We start from the raw sequence: 17,668 nt of genomic DNA, 5'->3' as shown, positions 1-17,668 counted from the left end.
ACTTCTCTCTCTTCTTCTCTCCTTTCTCTGGTCCTTCCCATGTTCTCATTTCCCTTCCACGAATGCCAGGACTTAGCTAGAATTAGAAAGTAAACTACCTTTTCACTGCTTCCCAAAAAAGAACGTAAGTGGAAATACAAAACAATTCACAGAGACCTTTATCCCAATCAAATAAATACTTCATGAAAGGCGTGCACATTAAATGTCTCTGCTCCTAACTGTAAAATCTAGGCAAAGTGACCTCCTGGTGATTGTAAGTGTAACCCACACCCTGAGCCTTGCCTTCTTCTTGCTTTTCCTCCTTAAGCACTCAATTCTTCCAATTCAGGCAAAAAGAGAGGCTACAGCTCCCATTTCTGCACTGTACCCACAGGAGTGCTCTGGCAGGTTTGTCTTTTGAGTGAGACTCAGAAGGTTGTGCAGTTCTAGTCTGTGGTTAGAAAGCTCACCCACTGTTCATACTGATCCAGGATTTTCTGTTGGAAAAACAACACAAATACAAATCTTTTCTTATTTCAGGGAAGGAAATTGGAAAACCACAGCCAGGAGCAAATCTTGGCTCACTGTGGTATCACCAGATGCCCCTCTGTTTCCAGTTTCCTTTATCAATGCCTTTCCCAGGAGGATTTGAAACATACTGCATGATGTTTAGTGAAGCCGGAGTTTCTTGTCTTTGGCATCAGTAGGTGCATGAGCGCAAAAGCCAGTCCAGCCTTGACTTTGCATTCCGGGGGAACTGCTGCCACTCCTCTGAACTTCTGAGATTGAGCTTGATGTGAGACTGGGGAGCACAGCAAACCACTGCAAATACATTGCCTTGCAACTGCTCAGCTTTGCTTTCTTATCAAGTAAAACGATGACTACTGCTGATGTAAATGGTTTAAGAAAATAGCACTTTGTTGGGTAAAAACATGTGATTTCTCTTTGTCATAACACTGCTGCCAGACAGATGCATAGTTCACATGTTATCAGTGTAACATTTAAACCAAGAAAGACGGTGAATAGATTGGGTTTTATATAAGATTTAAATTGAGGAAATTGAAGCTGGGAAAGTAACTGGAATACAGAAAGAATTAAAGAAAAACTTTTGGGGGCATATAATTCACAAAGCATACAATTCAATAGTTCAATCAATTTTCGAACATCTATTGGCTCTTGTTCTCATCATTATTAGCACCCCATTTGTCCTTAACCTCCTCTGCCATAAAATGATAGTTATTGCTTACTTGAGTCAAAGGCTAATTAATGTGAGCTGAGTGTCTTCTGTGTAGTCCTTGATCTTTACTCAATCACAACTATCAGACGCCTAGTATGAACTTGACTTTTATTAGATGTTTAAGTTATAATGATGGGGTTAAACATTAAGAGAAATGTGGAAAGACCAAGAAGACGAGAGAAAACCCAACTAGAACAAATATGTTAGAAAACAGATTCTTTTCCATGCAAGAAGGGGTTTGAAATTAATTTTTAAGTAGAGAGATAGGGCTGACTTCATGAATGCCTTTAAGAATTCCACGTATCCTAAAGGTATGCCCTGTTTCAAAGAATGATGTGAGGCAAAAGTGGTACAATTGGGGCAAATAAGAACTGGATTTCACATAAACTATTTAAATTGAAAGCTGCTTCTTAAGGGAAGATGCAAACTCCTCATCTTTCATTTGAAATGGTTGATATTGAACTATCCCTCCCTGTCGTCAATGATTTAGGCTTTCTGTAGAGTGCAAGGAGATTGGTCCATCCATGTGATACAGCTATTGTGTGTGTGTGTGTGAAAAAATATATACTTGTTATAAATTAATTTTTTATAATCTTTCTTTTCTGCTCAATTCAGGATGCAGTGGGGTTGAGTCTGAAAGGAAAGAGGATGAGGTGACCATGACCCTCCTAAAGGGCACACAGCAACCTGCTATAGGTAAAGACATGAATCATCTCCTCACTTTTCTTATGGGCTATTAGACCATGTCTCACTCAAAGAGCCATCATCTGAGTTCAGCACTTCCTTTTGCAGTGACACAATTAAGGCTCTGTCACAGTTTCTGTTGTTCGGCACCCTTGAGTCAGTGCCAACGCACAACAGCCCTTTGTCTAACCAAAGGAAACCTGGTCGGGGCTCCCGCCATTCTCAAAATCACTCCTTTGTTTGAATGCATTGTTGAAGCCATTATGTCAGTCTCAATGAATCTCTTTCTCGTTGACCTGGCCAATAAATGCATGTGGGATTAATAGAAGGGTGGAGAGACAAATGGCTCAGCGAGCCTTGCCTTCTTGTCTCTTGCTTTTTGATCATCGGACCAGTGTGCGGCTGCCTTGCTTATTCTTTGCCTCCATTTGCAAGCTACACTACCTGTGGGACACCTAACCCGCGGACTGTGTCACTGTAATTTGACGATCCTTCGAGACCTGATTCGCCACACCATTGGAATTTACATCTCTTGAGCTGGGGACTGTCAGACCCTGTCATCTGGCTGACTTTTGGGGACCTGCCTTGCTGTTTGCTGCCTGTGCCGGGATAGCCTGAATTGATCTACAGAGGACTACCCGGTGGCCCTCAAGACTTGAAGGACTGCCAGTGTCTCACAACTGTCTGACGGGAGTGAGTTGCACTGAGTCATTTGTACTGCTTTATTTCTTGTGTTGTATATCTATTTATCTGTATAAATATATATACTAAATTATTAGCACTCTGGTTTTATTTCTCTAGAGAACCTGTCTAACGTAGATGCATTGTGTTAGGTAAAATTGCTGCAGAAGGGCCTCTTGAAAGAGTTGAAAAGCAAGACTGCTACTCTGAGAAACTAGATACAACTGGTCCAAGTCATGGTACATCTAATCTCTTCATAATCATGTGAAAGTTGGACATTGAATAAGGACTACTGAAGAAGAATTGATGCGTTTGAATTCTGGTGCTGGTCAAGATTATTCGAAGTATCATGGAATGCCAAAAGAACAAACACATCTTTCTTGGAAGAAGTACAGCCAGAATGCTCCTTAGAGGAAAGAATGGCACAACTTGAACTTGATTTCATGTTCTTTGGACAAGATAGGAGAGACCACAGTGCTTGGTAAAGTGGAAGGGCAGTGGACAAGAGGAATCCCTTTAAGAGAAGGGTTGGCTCAAGCACGACAACAATGTGCTAAAACGTAAGAATCATTGTGAAGATGGCACAGGCAGGGTTTCCTTCTGTTGTACATAAAGGAGCTGAGTCAGAACTAGGTGCACCCTCTTTTGAATTTGGCTTGAATTTCTGACATTTCTTTGTGAATGTATCTCTGAAACAATTTACACTTATCCTCAGCAACTTTTATTCATGGGTAAAATGAATGATATCGTTTAATCATTTCCACATTATTTTTTATCACCTTAATTTGGAGTGGACACAAGTAGGCATCTCTTCTAGTCTGTTGGCCAGTTTGCTGAATTTCTTCACAGAGATGAATGAGCGCTTTCAGTGTTTTCTCTGCTTCTTCAAACATCTCACTTGGTAATGAGTCAATTCAATGAGCCTTATTTTTTACTAATGTCTTCAGTACAGCTGAACTTCTTCCTCTAACACCATTAGTCCTAGATCATATGCTGCCTCTTGATATGATTGAAGTTGACCAATTCTTTCTGGGGACTTTGTGTATTTCTTGTTCTTGGGAGAGTGGGGGGTCGGGGGATGTATCTTATGTCATTCAATACTTTTCCAGTAGAATGACTTAATTCAAAGTTTGTAGTTCAAAGCTTGAATTTTTCTGCCCCCCCCCTTTTTTTTTAGCCTGAGGAATACTGAGTCTTCTCTTCCTTGTTGATTTTCCAGACCTACACATATTTTATTAAATTATTTAACGTCTTCCCAGCTTCTCTTTAAAACTTTCTGCTCAGCTGTTTCACTTCATAATTTCTTTCTTCCCTTCACTCAGCTGCTATATGTTCAAGGACAAGTTTCACAGTCTATTCAGACACCTGTTTTCGTCGTTTCCTTATTTCCCGTCTTTTTAATGACTTTGAAAATTGCTGTTCCATTATAAACCCCTATTCCATGGAGTTTATCATTTAAGGTTAGACTCCCTGTACTCTGAAACTTGGGAACTGGAACCTATACTGTTTACCTGGTGTGTTATTATTCTTCTCTGGAGAAAATAAAGAAAAAGAAATCAGCTTATCTTTAAGAGGGCTTGATAGGAAAATTAGACAGAAGATTTCTTTCCAGTTTTCAACTCCATTTTGCTTAACGAACTTTCAGATTTATATACCTTGAGCCTTTAAGTCCCAGATAAAGCTATTCGAATATTAGCTATTTTGGGCTATTGAGAAATAAAGAGGTCTTGGAGGTTGTGAGCATCTCTTTTACCATACTATTTCACCAAATACACCCCAAGGAAAGGCTATGGAGTAAACACTTCTAATCCTTCCTGGAAATTAGAGCTCTTGTGACTATTTTTTTTTTAGCCATTCCTGAGCTTCCTGAACCCCACACCCCTACCACCCTGATCTAAAGAGCTTCTATTAACAAATTAGATAAGTTAAACCAATAGGACTAAAAGGGAACAAAACTCTCAAAGATGAAACCACAAAACCAATTTTCCTATCCCTATATATGAAAATAATTTTGATGGACAGAAACTGAGAACACGGAGTTCGTGGGGCACAATATTCCAAAAGCAAAGAGCAAACGAAGGAGGAATGCCCCGTTGGTCAGTCCCAGGAATCGACTCTTTGGGTCTAGAAAGCAAATTTCTAATCAGTTGAATTGTGTTGAGTTTAAAATAAATGATGTGATGGGTTTTTCAAAAATTAGAATTTTTTTTCTAGGAACCAAAATGTCAGTATAAGAGATACAAATAAAATTCACAAGCGTGCGAAGATCTAGCATTGTATTCTCTAACTCTTATTTTTTAAATTTGTGTCTAGATGCTTCTAACTCCTAAGCATAAAAAAGGTTCGCCAATATCACATTCTTCGGCTTCTCTTCTTTTGTCCTGTAGGTAGATATCACCAGGATTAAATATGAATCTCTTTGCTTCTGAGGCTTATCATTCTTTATTTTTTATATAAAACATAATATTACTTAAAAGTAGTTTTCTTTTGATTTGTTTTTAATGCATTTTCTATGCCAGAAGGGAGACGTTTTCTGTGGATTTCTATGTTCTCTTCTTTTCACTCCACGTGAATAGGCTTTACCAGTTTTATTTTTCAGTCACAGACCAACCCAGTTTCATGTGAAGCTGGACAAATTTATTCAAACCTAGCTCAAGTACTGATTTAAAAAAAAATAAATAAAGCAAGGTCAGGCTAGCTTTGTGTGTTTTTAAAATTTTCTTTTATAATAAATTCTCTCTCCAATGATGCCTATGTGCACATTTTGACATAATCATGGGTACAAATGTGCAATGCCTGAAATCTAAAATGACACTGGAATATCTTTTCTTGCATTAGCATTATTTTAGCATTCCTACAACACGAATGGTTTGGAGAAATTCAGAGGCTTTCAATTTATATATACACCTCTGATGCTTATTCCAGTACCTCGAGCTACAGATCCAATCTCCTGTGATGATGGATGCATCTCTCCGCGTTCAAAGGAAGTCTTGGCACAGAGGAAGGTTTGAAATAAGGCCACCAGGAGAGTCCCCCACATGAAATTCAAACTCAAACACCGTGGTGTTAAAGGACGACCTAGGTTTCCAATTGATTTCAGCCGTGACAACAGATGCCTATGTGGGATCTTGAAATGGAGCCTTCAGTATGCAAAAAGCACTAGGAACCCAGATGACAACAAATGCCACCGTTCTGTCCTATCTTGCCCGTATTCAGTTGTAATCAGAAGCCAGGTCACAGGAGGGCAGAGGGTTTTTTATTGTAAACCCACAGCCAGGGTGGCCATCCCGATTCATAGTAACCCTATACAGGGTTTTGGGGGATGTAAATCTTTATGAGACCAGGTAGTCCACATGTTAGGGGACAGATAAAAGTCAATATATGTGATAAAATAATTAAGGAATATGTTGCAAGAAAGAGACTACAGGCCTTAGATTAAAAACAAATGTTTAAAGCATAGAGAGTGGCGGATGATTTCAAAAACCTGGTGATTTGGAGGGCCAGGTATTGGCAGCTGGTTTGTCGAATATTCTTACAAGCACTATTGCTTCGAAATAACTGACGGTGCTGTCAATAACAGGATCACTGGATTTAAAGAGGCAGAAAACGTCCCTGGGTTTCTTGCCAATATGAGGTACTTATAATAGAAATATTTGATCTAGGACACAGGCTAGTAAGCCCTTTTGAGTGATTTGATTTCACCCCTACTTTCACACAGGAAGGAAAGAGAGAGGAAGAGGAAAGACAGAAGGACTTATTCCTTGGATGCGTGATACTGTGTTTCCATGATTTCAGGTGGAAGAAGGTAAATTGTGATTGATGATTCGCAGCACTGTGCAAATTGGTGTATCAGAAGGAAGAAGCAAGGAGGAGGAACAGGAGCCCAAGGGTCTGCAACTGGCATGAGAGTAGTGTGGTCTGTGGCTTCTTCATCATTGGGACAAAGGAATACAAGAGAAGAGAAGAGGGAAAGCCCGTACATTTTGATTGTAGTTTCAGATTTGAACCAGAGAGAAGGGGTAAAACACACACACACACACACACACACACACACACACACACACACACACACACACACACACACACACACCCTGGGGTGGATTCCTATTCACTATGATCCTATAGGACAGAACAGAACTGCCTTTAGGATTTCCAAGGCCGTAGCTCTTTCGAAGCAGACCTGCCTCCCCCCGCGCCCCCCAACCCCAGAGCAGCTGATGGGTGGAAGCCACCAATATTTTGGTTAGCAGTGGAGCACTTTAATTGTGTCACCAAGGCTTGATCACTTTAAATAAATACAGGGTTTGGTAAATGCTCTCAATTAGCCCTTTAGAGAAATATGCCTCCCTTCCAAGTGTGGTCATTTTTTTCCTTAGATAAATACACCAATCTGTTGGGCCCAGGCTGGAGAGAAGGCTTTGGTTGTCATAAGTGACCTACAAGTGATTTTGAACTCACTTTCCTAAGTGGAGTAATTTCCCAGTGTCTACAATCTCCTTACCTTATAAAATGCAACTAATACCAGTGGGGCAGCGGTGGTGGTGCCTCTAGCCCTTCTAGCTTTAAGAAAGCAACGTCAAATTTAATAGCGTCATTTTTATAATCTCTTATCAATAGGGTCGAGTTAGTCATCATTTTGTCGTATTAATTTTGGAGTTTCCTGTCACAATCCTGAGTCAAATCAGCATTATTGTGCAAACGTTTTGGCCTGTTAATGGTCCTTAAAATATGTCCCTAATTTTCTTCAAAACATGGAATTTTCAGTGTAAATGGAAAAGTTAGGCTGAAGAGTTCTCTTCTAGAAAAGAAATATTTCCATTTGTAACATGTCTGTGGAGGCAAACCACTGGGATGAAAACCGAAAGGCTTTTGTAATCTTTATTGTTATTGTTTCAAAGACAAAAACAGTTTTTCCTCTCTTACAGCGTCTGTTGTCATATACCAAAAGAATAAATTATAATAATGTTTTTTCCCTCCCACATTCTCCCACTTACAAACTTGTAAGAGTTTTCAACTTTAAGATCTTATTTTCCCCTTTCAAAATGTTCATTAAGCACAAATAACTTGCTCCCTTTGGGAGATGCCAGAGAAAGTTGAGCACTGTGTAATTAAGCTTCTGTTTTAAAGTATTTCTCTCAACAAACATAGGTTTCTAGAACTAAGACTGCATAATAGATGTTATTATCTGTGCACATAAATAGGAAATGTGTCTTGCAGAGCATTATACTTACTGAATGAGTTTGTCTTATTCCAAAGTCATCTTTTTACTAATGACTCATGAGTTTTCTTTGCAGTATTTTAAAATAATGTAATTACAGGTTATTCGGTAATAATTTGACATATCTGATATTCATATATGAACCTGTTAATTAGAGGCTACATGCACATTTATAATGTGCCTTTCTTATTCCATGTTAATCCCTTTAATCCTATTTGAATGGATAGATAAAAATTAATCCCCTCAGACATCTCTACAAACAAACATTAAAATTCACCTATTTTCATCCTTGTTCTCAGCACCTACCCTGAAAGCGTTCATGATTAAAGTTGATAGAAGCAGAAAGCAAGTGATCTGGGAACAAGAATATGTAAATTGTTTCTCCCTGCAAAGAAGGGATATGTATTTATAAAAGAGTTATCCCAATCTCCAGGGGTCTAAAATCACAGAGCATTATTTTAGAGGGCTTAGTAATGTCATTAGAAATTAATGGTGCATTTCTTCTGATGTCTTAGGGTATTCATCGGGTTCCTTGACTACTATTGTGAGCCCGTTTGTGTCACATAAGAAGCAGATGTCTCCTGAAAAACTCTTTAGCCCAAGAGAATCAGGGCAGGACAAGGTCTTGCAGCTTCTCAGAGGGTCCTTCTAACTAGGCATTTGTTAAGCTAACATAACAGGGGAACCATGTTGAAGACACTTCTGGGTTCTTTTCCCAACAGTGAGATCTGCACACTAGGCCACTGGAAACAGGAGAGGAAGCAATTGTTTTTCCCTGCTGTGAGCAATGGATTTGAACTTGCTTCACACTGTTCTCCTGCTGTGTGCCTGGCCTCCCTGTTCCCCCTTAACACAAGTGTAAGTGGAGCTCCTGGAAGTCCTTGGGGCACTAGAAACAACACAGCCTATCCACAGGTCAACGGATTATCCTTTTTCATTCCTGTCCACAAAAATATGCAGCGTGCATTAACTATGTAGCAATAACATTTTCAACCAAAGAGGACAGGATTTGGAATTCATTTTGAAGTACTGACCTCTTTTTAAAAAATAAATTGTACAAAATTTGAGAAACAGTAAAGTAAAAGAGTAAAACTAAAAATGAATCTCAGAGTGACAAAACCAAAAATGAATCGTTATAAAACTAAGAGACAATGATATTTATTATTTAGTTTTATTTTCTTCCAGGATTTATTATGGATTGATAATTGGGATCACGTAACAGAGACAGCCTATTTTTTCAAGTTATGTATTAGCCTTTGAAACTATACTTTCAATTAGCCAAATAGCATCTCATTTCATGAAGAAAAAAAGAGAAGAAAAAAAAATCTCTTTTCCTACTGGCATCTAGTTGACTCTGATTTATAGGGATCCATGGGGTCTCCAAGGCTGTGCATCTTTTTGGGAGTGGATAGCCTCTTCTTCATTCTTGGGAGTAACTGATGGACTTAACCTACTCAATTTGCAGTTAGCAGTCCGACGTTTACTGGACATGGCAACCAAGGCTCTAGTATTTATTACCAAATAGTAACACAATGAAAAATAAATAAAACACAACCCTCCGCCATCCAGTCAAGGCTGCCTCAGGGTAAACCCCCGGGGTTTTCTGAGACCGTCCCTGTTCACAGGAGTAGAAAACCCAGTCTTCTCCCATGGCACTGCAGGGGGGTTAGAACTGCCGACCTCTAGGACTGCAGCCCAACATGTACCCCCTATGCCACTGGAGCTCCTCAGGCTTTGCCACTATCCAACAAATACATGAGACAACCAGGAGAAAAATGGGGACAAAAAGCCAGTAGGGAACTAAACCAGAAGCTGGACACTGTGTTTTTTGGACCACAATCTTCAAAATAAGGGGTTGAGGAAAGAGAAAATTCTAAGGATATTCAGTTTAATTTCTAAGACACCCTGTTGAGCCATACTAGGAAACAGAGATGAATGTTGACCATCCTGAGAATGCCACAACTTCAAGAAAAAAAGTGGGCCAAGAGGAACAGTCAGTAGCTCTTGAGAGAGGCAGAAAAAATGTTTAAGCTCTAGGGCTCCCTCCCCACACCCGCCTTCATTCTTCACCCCAAAACGCCCCTTTCCTCACGCTCACCCCTCCCCTCCCCTGCCTGACAGTCCCTGTAACACCTTGTATCCGTGATTATCATTGGGCCGCCAGTCCTCCTGTGCTTCAGACAGTGGCTGTGAAATTTTGTTTCCTGCTTGGGAAAAATGCCACAGAAATTGTTGTGATGTTGACCACAGTTTACAAGGACATTGCTGTGGGGAAAACTTAAGCATGTGAGAGATTTTCTTGTTTCAAAAAAGGGTGAAATGTCTACTGATGACAAACCTCCTTCTGAACTCCCATCAACTTCCCGAACAGATGAAGATATCAACACGGTGATTTGGAGTTGGTTCCACCAGGTCAGACTGTTAACCATGCTTTCTATTTAAAGGTTCTGAAAAGTGACCAACGGGGAACTGGTTTTGCCACCATGGCCATGCACTTGCTCACACAACCATCTCAGTGTGCCAATTTTTGGCCAAAAAAAAAAAAAAAAGCATGATTCTCTTGCCCCATGCACCTGACTCACCTGATCTTGCTTTTTGTGACTTATTTTTGTTTCTGTGAATGGAGGGACATAAAACGACATTGATTTGAGAATGTAGAAGAGGTGAAGGAAGACACGAGGGAGAGGCTTTCAACTATCCACACAGATGAGTTTGAAAATGTTCCAAGAATGGAATAGAAGATTTGACAAACCTGTTAAGTGTAATGGAGAGTACTTTGAAGGTGATAAAGTTTTGGGTATTAAAAACATTAAAATGACTAGCTTTAAAAAAAAAATCCATTTTGAGGGATACCCTCTCTTAAAACGTGAGAAATGAAGACCCCAGTCAACATTCAAGAAGCCAGGGGAGAAGTTTTGTCATGGAACATCTAAGCAATTCCTTGCCCTGAGAAAAAATGCAGGACATGTCTATGGGGAGGTCAAGTGGCCAGGTAGCTAGTTCTCTCCTGCATAATCAAGGTTACAATGGTCTCTACCTGCTAGGGCTCTTGCCTTTGGCTATAGTGAATCTGCCAGCAGCTCAGTCTGACTGTATACTTTGCAGATGAGTTTGCACAATTACCCTTGATATGTTTGAAGGATTGAACTATTCAATTCTGTAATAGGTAAATTATGTGGCTGTAAAACTGTTGGAAAAAAAACATTAAAAATGTTTAAGCATAGAAATCAAAACCCATCATCAGTTCAAGATCTTAGCAGGAGGAAACATTTCTCTTGACCAGGAGGCAAAAAGAAAGCATTTTGATTAAAAAGTCACAATTTAACCGAGTTCATTCTCTTCTTCCCAAAGAGAGCCTTTGAAACCCTGGCAGTCAAGAGATAAACTAAATGAGACCATAGCTTCTGAGAGAAAAAGAAAATGGGGGAGGTTCCCCCAGCATCCATATGTATTTAGCATTTTTCATATTTAAATTGTTGAAACAGTTCTTTTCTGAATTGTTCTGGGGAGATGGTTTACAATGGAAAAATAGCCTTTCTCAGGGTGTGAGAGTACATCCCACGGTGCTAGTTAAGGCTATGTGTCAACTGGGCAAGAATGTGGTTCTCAGTACTTTGGCTGTCATAATGACATAAAAAATTGTCTTTATGTAAAACAATGGATTGCTTTTGTTCTATTTCCTCCAAAACTTTCCTATGTTGTTGATATAATTTTTGAAGACTCAGATTACTATGACATTTTAATTCTTAAATGCGTTTTAACATTTATATGAAGTCTTCCAATTTTTATTTATTATGTTTAATGTACCATAAATCTAATTTTATTTAGTAGGATGTCTCATCACATTAATCTTTCATACTGTCATTATATGTTCATATTTGACTGCTTGATCATCAGGAATGTGTGTGGATATATATGTATCATGTAATTTTTTCTGATATAATAATGTTTTCTGAGACTTTCAATGGAGAATATGTTTCCATTGGCTTTGTATGTGAAACCATCTTGTCTAAAAAGGAAATTGTTAGATCACATATTTTCCTTTTCAGAATTCTCAACAAAGGCCAGTATTTTCTATCATTAGATATTGTGAATAAAGTTAAAGATCCAAAAAAAAGAAGAGAAAAGGAAAAAGCCAAGCTCTCTCAGCCATGGAGATAATTCTAATTCATAGTACTTAGACTAACTCTTATTTCCTGGTATTGTGTGTGTGTGCATCCGTTTACTGAGAAAAATTTGTATATGCCCTTAAGGTTAAAAAATGCTGCCAAGATTATTTCTAAGTAGTGGCTGTTTGGAGATGTAGTATTTCATCACATATTTTCAAAGGTTAATATCTCTGCAGTTAATAAACATAAACCATCAATGGCTAGAAACAAATAGTTCATTATTTCATTGGCATATCTTCTCTGTTCTAGTCCAGGAAACAATAATAGTATTTTTAGAACCAATTATTTATATTTGATGAAATAATACGTTATACTTTCTACTCAATATACTCTTTTCAAGGAGCCCTGGTGGCAAAGGGCTTACACATTGGGCTGGGATCCACAAGGCTGGCAGTTTGAAAACACCAGGAGAAAGATGGGATTTTATACACCTATAAACAGTTACAGCCCCAGAAACCCACAGCGCCCCAGTTCTACCCTGTCCTATAGGTCTGCCAAGAGTCAGTATTGATTATACTCTTCGCCTGCCTAATACCTCCGGGACAGCAGGTATCAGTTGAGTGCTATTTCTGCTCCTAGTCTTTATCTTATCTCCAGATAACTATTTATCTGCTGTTTACTAGCTCAGATGTAAATTTTAATTCGACTACCGTATTCTGAATTTAATCCCATGTTCTTTAGAAAACATATGTAATCCTACTATTTTTATATCAAGAATAGTTTGTTCTATCTTTACGAATGTGGGTTGTTCTTGTTGGTTGCGAACCCACGACAATGAGAACTCCTGGAGACCCAGGTGTGCAGAGAACAACTGCTTCATAGGCTGTGATCCTATGAATCATCAGAGCCTTGGTGTTGATGGTGGCTGGTGTAAGGAATTTGTATCATCAGAGCCTTGGTGTTGATGGTGGCTGGTGTAAGTAATTTGTATATCATCCCTATCTTAAACAGCTGGTCAGATCTTGCCAGCCAACACACTACATAAAGTCTCTGCCTTTGAGTGGGGCCAAGTAGAATCTGTATGAGTTGGCATCAACCCCATAGTAATACATTTTGTTTCTGCTTTTTGTTTGGTGTGGGTGTGGGGCCGAGGATTCCAATAGAGTTCTCAGATTTTTTTTTTTTGTGCTGCAGAATCACTGGATGTTGATAAGCCTCCCACCCACACCTTGCCCAAAGTGAAGAGCCAAGCATGCATTTATCTACTGCAGGTGCATTTAATACTGTTATTTTAGTGTTCCATCCTTTCTCTTAATATCTATTTCAAAAAGAAAAGTTAATGGCACATGTAATGTTTGGATTCTCTGAAGCAAGAATTTGGATATTGTTCGGGTTGCTGTGTCAGACAGTTTTTAACCCCCAGGTAAGCCACCCACTCCTCAAATGGCTGTATCTTAAGAGATCTGTGTGGGTCTCTATACACCAGAGCTCAAATGCAGTCCTGCAATGAAAGAAAAGACACTGAAGACCATACTTTTTTGGTGGTAGTTGTTGACATAAGGGAAAAACTTTGAAAGGCTATCCTACTGGTTTATGAATGGTTTTAATTCTGAATAGAATTATTAAAAAATTTAAAGGTTTGAATTTTATTGAATTTCAGAGGGGCAAATCTCATCTACGGTGATGCTAAAAAATGTGGTTATTTAAAGTTTTGGATATAAGTATTTCTGCCCTCATGAATATCATGAGTTTTCCTCAAAATATCGAATAATTCTGATTTACTCAGCCATAAGTTATCTGGGTTATTTCTTGGCGCCAATCTTTACCACACAACTTTAAGAAAATACTTCCTTAATGATTTTGCGGCCATATCCTTGGAATTTACATTTGTTGAGCAAATGAAACAAGAAGGGAGGACTTTGTAGCCATTGCTTTCAGATGTTGATTTTCAGACGCGCTTCCCTCCTGCCATCACTTTGCGGTATTTGGACCTATTTCTCTCGTGAGCAGTCCTGTTTTCTCTGTGGCTCGGCATTGGACTGCTAACCAGAAGACTGCTGCTTCCAATTCACCCGAGGGACAAACGATGAGGGTGTTTGCTTCTAGAGAGATTTACAGTCTCCGTGATCTTAAATAGGGTCACTATTAGTTGCAATCCACTCAATAGCAGAGGGTGTAGATTTGGGGGCTTGAGTTTCAGTACATCTAAGAATAACAAAAGAATCCTCTTGTGTTTAGGAGGGCTGATATTTCTATTTCTCTACAATTATCGTACATCCAGCTGGGTTTTGAGACGTTAAAGTCATTTATAGAAATGTCAGAGCTGACTCGTACAAGCATATTCAACACAACTGTCCTTTTAAATGAAAATTCTCATAAAAGTTGAGTCAGTACCTAAATTAATTCTTTGGTCAATATCTGTGACTCAAGGTCATTTATCTCAGGCTTTTGCATCTCTTTTCCTAAATAATAGAAAATTGTTTGAGTGTGCAATTTAGTCTAATTCTCTATTCATTCACTGAACTATACTGCCGTGACTCTCTCACTCTGAGAACTGGATCAACCTTCGTCCATACTTGCAAAATGAAGTGAAGAACTGAATTAATCAGCCAGATATTTCCAACAAAAGCAATCCACTATTGAGGTGAAAGTCAGAGTTGGAGGCTAAGAATATTATTTTTTCTTTCAGATTGGCTAAATTCAGCACATAACTAACTGCTCAACTCACCAGATAATTGGCAGCTCTTGTTTGAGGAAGTAGGTGTCTAGTTTTCGTCTTTTAACTATTTGAATTCATGCAATAAAATCCTATTAGAACTAGAGTGATTCTCTGCAAAAATCGACTCTGTTCTTGCTGAATTTAAACTTTTCTCCTCTTGACAGGTCAATCCTCTATCCATTCAGCATTATCTAATTCAGCAAGAAAGGCTAAGTTGATATTTAAAGTTACTCTCCCCAAAATGCCTCTCACAGAAAAAGGGAAAGGGGGACTTCTTCTCAATTTGCAAGCCTACTTTTCTCCTATCTTTTCTAGGTAGATAATGGGACCATCTGTGAATTTCATGATTGGTAAGGTTTTTGGAGACAAACTATTTTCCTTCCTATGCAAAAAAAACCAAAACTAGATAATAATTAATGACTGTGATTAAAATAATCATGTGGACATTTAAAAACATGCCCATAGTTGGTCACCCAGTAATATCAAGAAACTATAACTGTGTCTAGTAATAATGAATAGATGCCCCATACTGTCAATATGATTAACATCTAAGTAGAGTTCAAGCTAAATGGTAGACAGCTGAAGAGGGGTCTAATGAATGTTGTATTTGTTAGATTAATTTGAAGAAGGGGAAGACCTGGAAAATGGGTGGAATAATCAAATGTCATGGAGTAATTATTGTTGTCGTTAGGTGTTGTCAAGTTGGTTCTAGGCCCTAGCAACCGATGAACAATAGAGCGAAACAGTCTGCTCTTGTGCCCCCATTTCAGTCCATCTTGAAGAGGGCCTTCCTCTCCTGCAAGGTCTCTCTATTTACCAAGCTTGATGTCCTTCTTCAGGGACTGGTCTCTCCTGACAATACGGCTAAAGTACGTAAGACAAAGTCTTGCCGTCCTTGTCTCTAAGGAGCATTCTGCACTTTTTCCAAGACAGATCTGCGTATACGTCTACAGTCCATGGTATTCTTCTCCAGCACCACAATCCAAACCCACCGAACCTTCTGTGGTCTTCCCTCCTCAATGTCCAACCTTCCCATGCACATGAGGCAAAGGAAAATACCACGGTTTGGGTCAGGCACGCCTTAGCCTTCAAAGTAGCATATTTATTGTTCGTAGCAATGAAGGCACCAAGCCTTGATATGTAAAAGGTAGCGTAAACTTATCTACCTGGAGATGTCAAATTCATAGTTTATAAAGGAAGAGGGCAACAGGACTTTAAGAAGTCACAGAGAACTGAGCTTAGTCAACAATGGAGGGTTTGCCTTTTGGAAAATACAGGAATTGGATGAGAAATTAGGAGACGCTGTCATGCCTCTGTTGTTCACATGGGGTATTTTGGGTGGGTTTTCAGACACACACTTCAGAGGTGTCCACGGAGCGGCATAGCCTTGCTACTTCCAATAAGCTGACCTAAAGGGAACAGTAGGCATGAAGGTAAAATTTACATGGCTCTGGTCAGAAAGGCCTAAATGACAGTTCCCTAGGACTTACATTTTCCTCTCTCCTGGGTCAACTTGTTTGAAACTGAGAAGCTCTATTTTAATTTTTTTTGTCTGTGTACAGCTAGCCAGAAATGAATATACTGGGCCCCCTTTGAAGCCAATAGCCAAACAGAGCTGCAAATCTGTTAAAATATACATGAGTTAGTTTGTTGTGCCAACCTGGCCTATAAACACAAGTGGGGTAAATTGAAGGGTGGAGGGATAAATGGCTCAGTGAGCCTCGCCTTTCTAGTTCTTGGGTCTCTTGCTTTGTGATGGTCGCACCAGGTTGCAGCTGCCTTAGCCCGTTTCCTGCTTCAGCTGGCAAGACTGACTTCTTACAAGACATCCCCGAGGAGAAGTCAAATGGACCTACCCCGATGCAGCCCTGGGTGCTGGAGCACCCGTGTGGAGCCCCCTGCCAGCACTGAGATGCTTACATATTCACTGTCTCGGCTTTCCTTCTGCAGTCGGCATCTGTCTTGTGAGATGGAGGAGGACTTTGTGGATTGGTGTTGGACTTTGGGTTAATGGGTTACTGTTGGACTTGTGGGCTTGGGCAGCACTGGATTGGGATGTATTCTTGATGTTCGCTTAACCTTTTTTTAAAACTCTCCCTTATACATCCATTTCTGTGGACTTGTTTCTCTAAAGTACCCAGACTAATACATACATTTCCTAGTAACGCATGCTTGGCATAAAATTCTTGAAGCAAGACAATGAAAATCAGTGTGTCTTTGGAGGGGAAATTATCTTCCAATCTTATTATAACAAGATTGAAAAGATGGACCTTTATTTTCTGCGTTACAAACTGTATAACAAGTAACAAGGAAACATTTCCTATTTCTTAAAAAATTAAAAAAATTTTTTTGTTATTTTTAAATCATTTTATTAGGAGCTCATATAACTCTTATCACAACCCATACATACATCAATTGTGTAAAGCACATCTGTACATTCATTGCCCTCATCCTTCTCAAAACATTTGCTCTCCACTTAAGCCCTTGGCATTAGGTCCTCATTTTTTTTTCTTTTTTTACATTTTATTAGGGACTCATACAACTCTTATCACAATCCATACATATACATACATCAATTGTATAAAGCACATCCACACATTCCCTGCCCCAATCATTCTCAAAGCATTTGCTTTCCACTTAAGCCCTTTGCATCAGGTCCTCTTTTTTTTCCCTCCCTCCCCTTTCCCCCCTCCCTCATGTGCCCTTGGTAATTTATACATTGTTATTTTGTCATAACTTGCCATATCTGGAGTCTCCCTTCCCCCCATTCTCTGCTGTCCATCTCCCAGGGAGGAGGTCACATGTGGATCCTTGTAATCAGTTCCCCCTTTCCAACCCACTCACCCTACACTCTCCCAGCATCGCCCCTCACACCCTTGGTCCTGAAGGTATCATCCACCCTGGATTCCCTGTGCCTCCAGCCCTCATATGTACCAGTGTACAACCTCTGCCCTATCCAACCCTGCAAGGTAGAATTCGGATCATGGTAGTTGGGGGGAGGAAGCATCCAGGATCTGGGGGAAAGATGTGTTCTTCATCGG

The sequence above is a fragment of the Tenrec ecaudatus genome, chromosome 14, assembly GCF_050624435.1.
Source record: "Tenrec ecaudatus isolate mTenEca1 chromosome 14, mTenEca1.hap1, whole genome shotgun sequence".
NCBI lineage: Eukaryota > Metazoa > Chordata > Mammalia > Afrosoricida > Tenrecidae > Tenrec > Tenrec ecaudatus.
The sequence above is the reverse complement of the archived record's forward strand: the minus strand, read 5'-3'. Positions refer to the sequence as shown.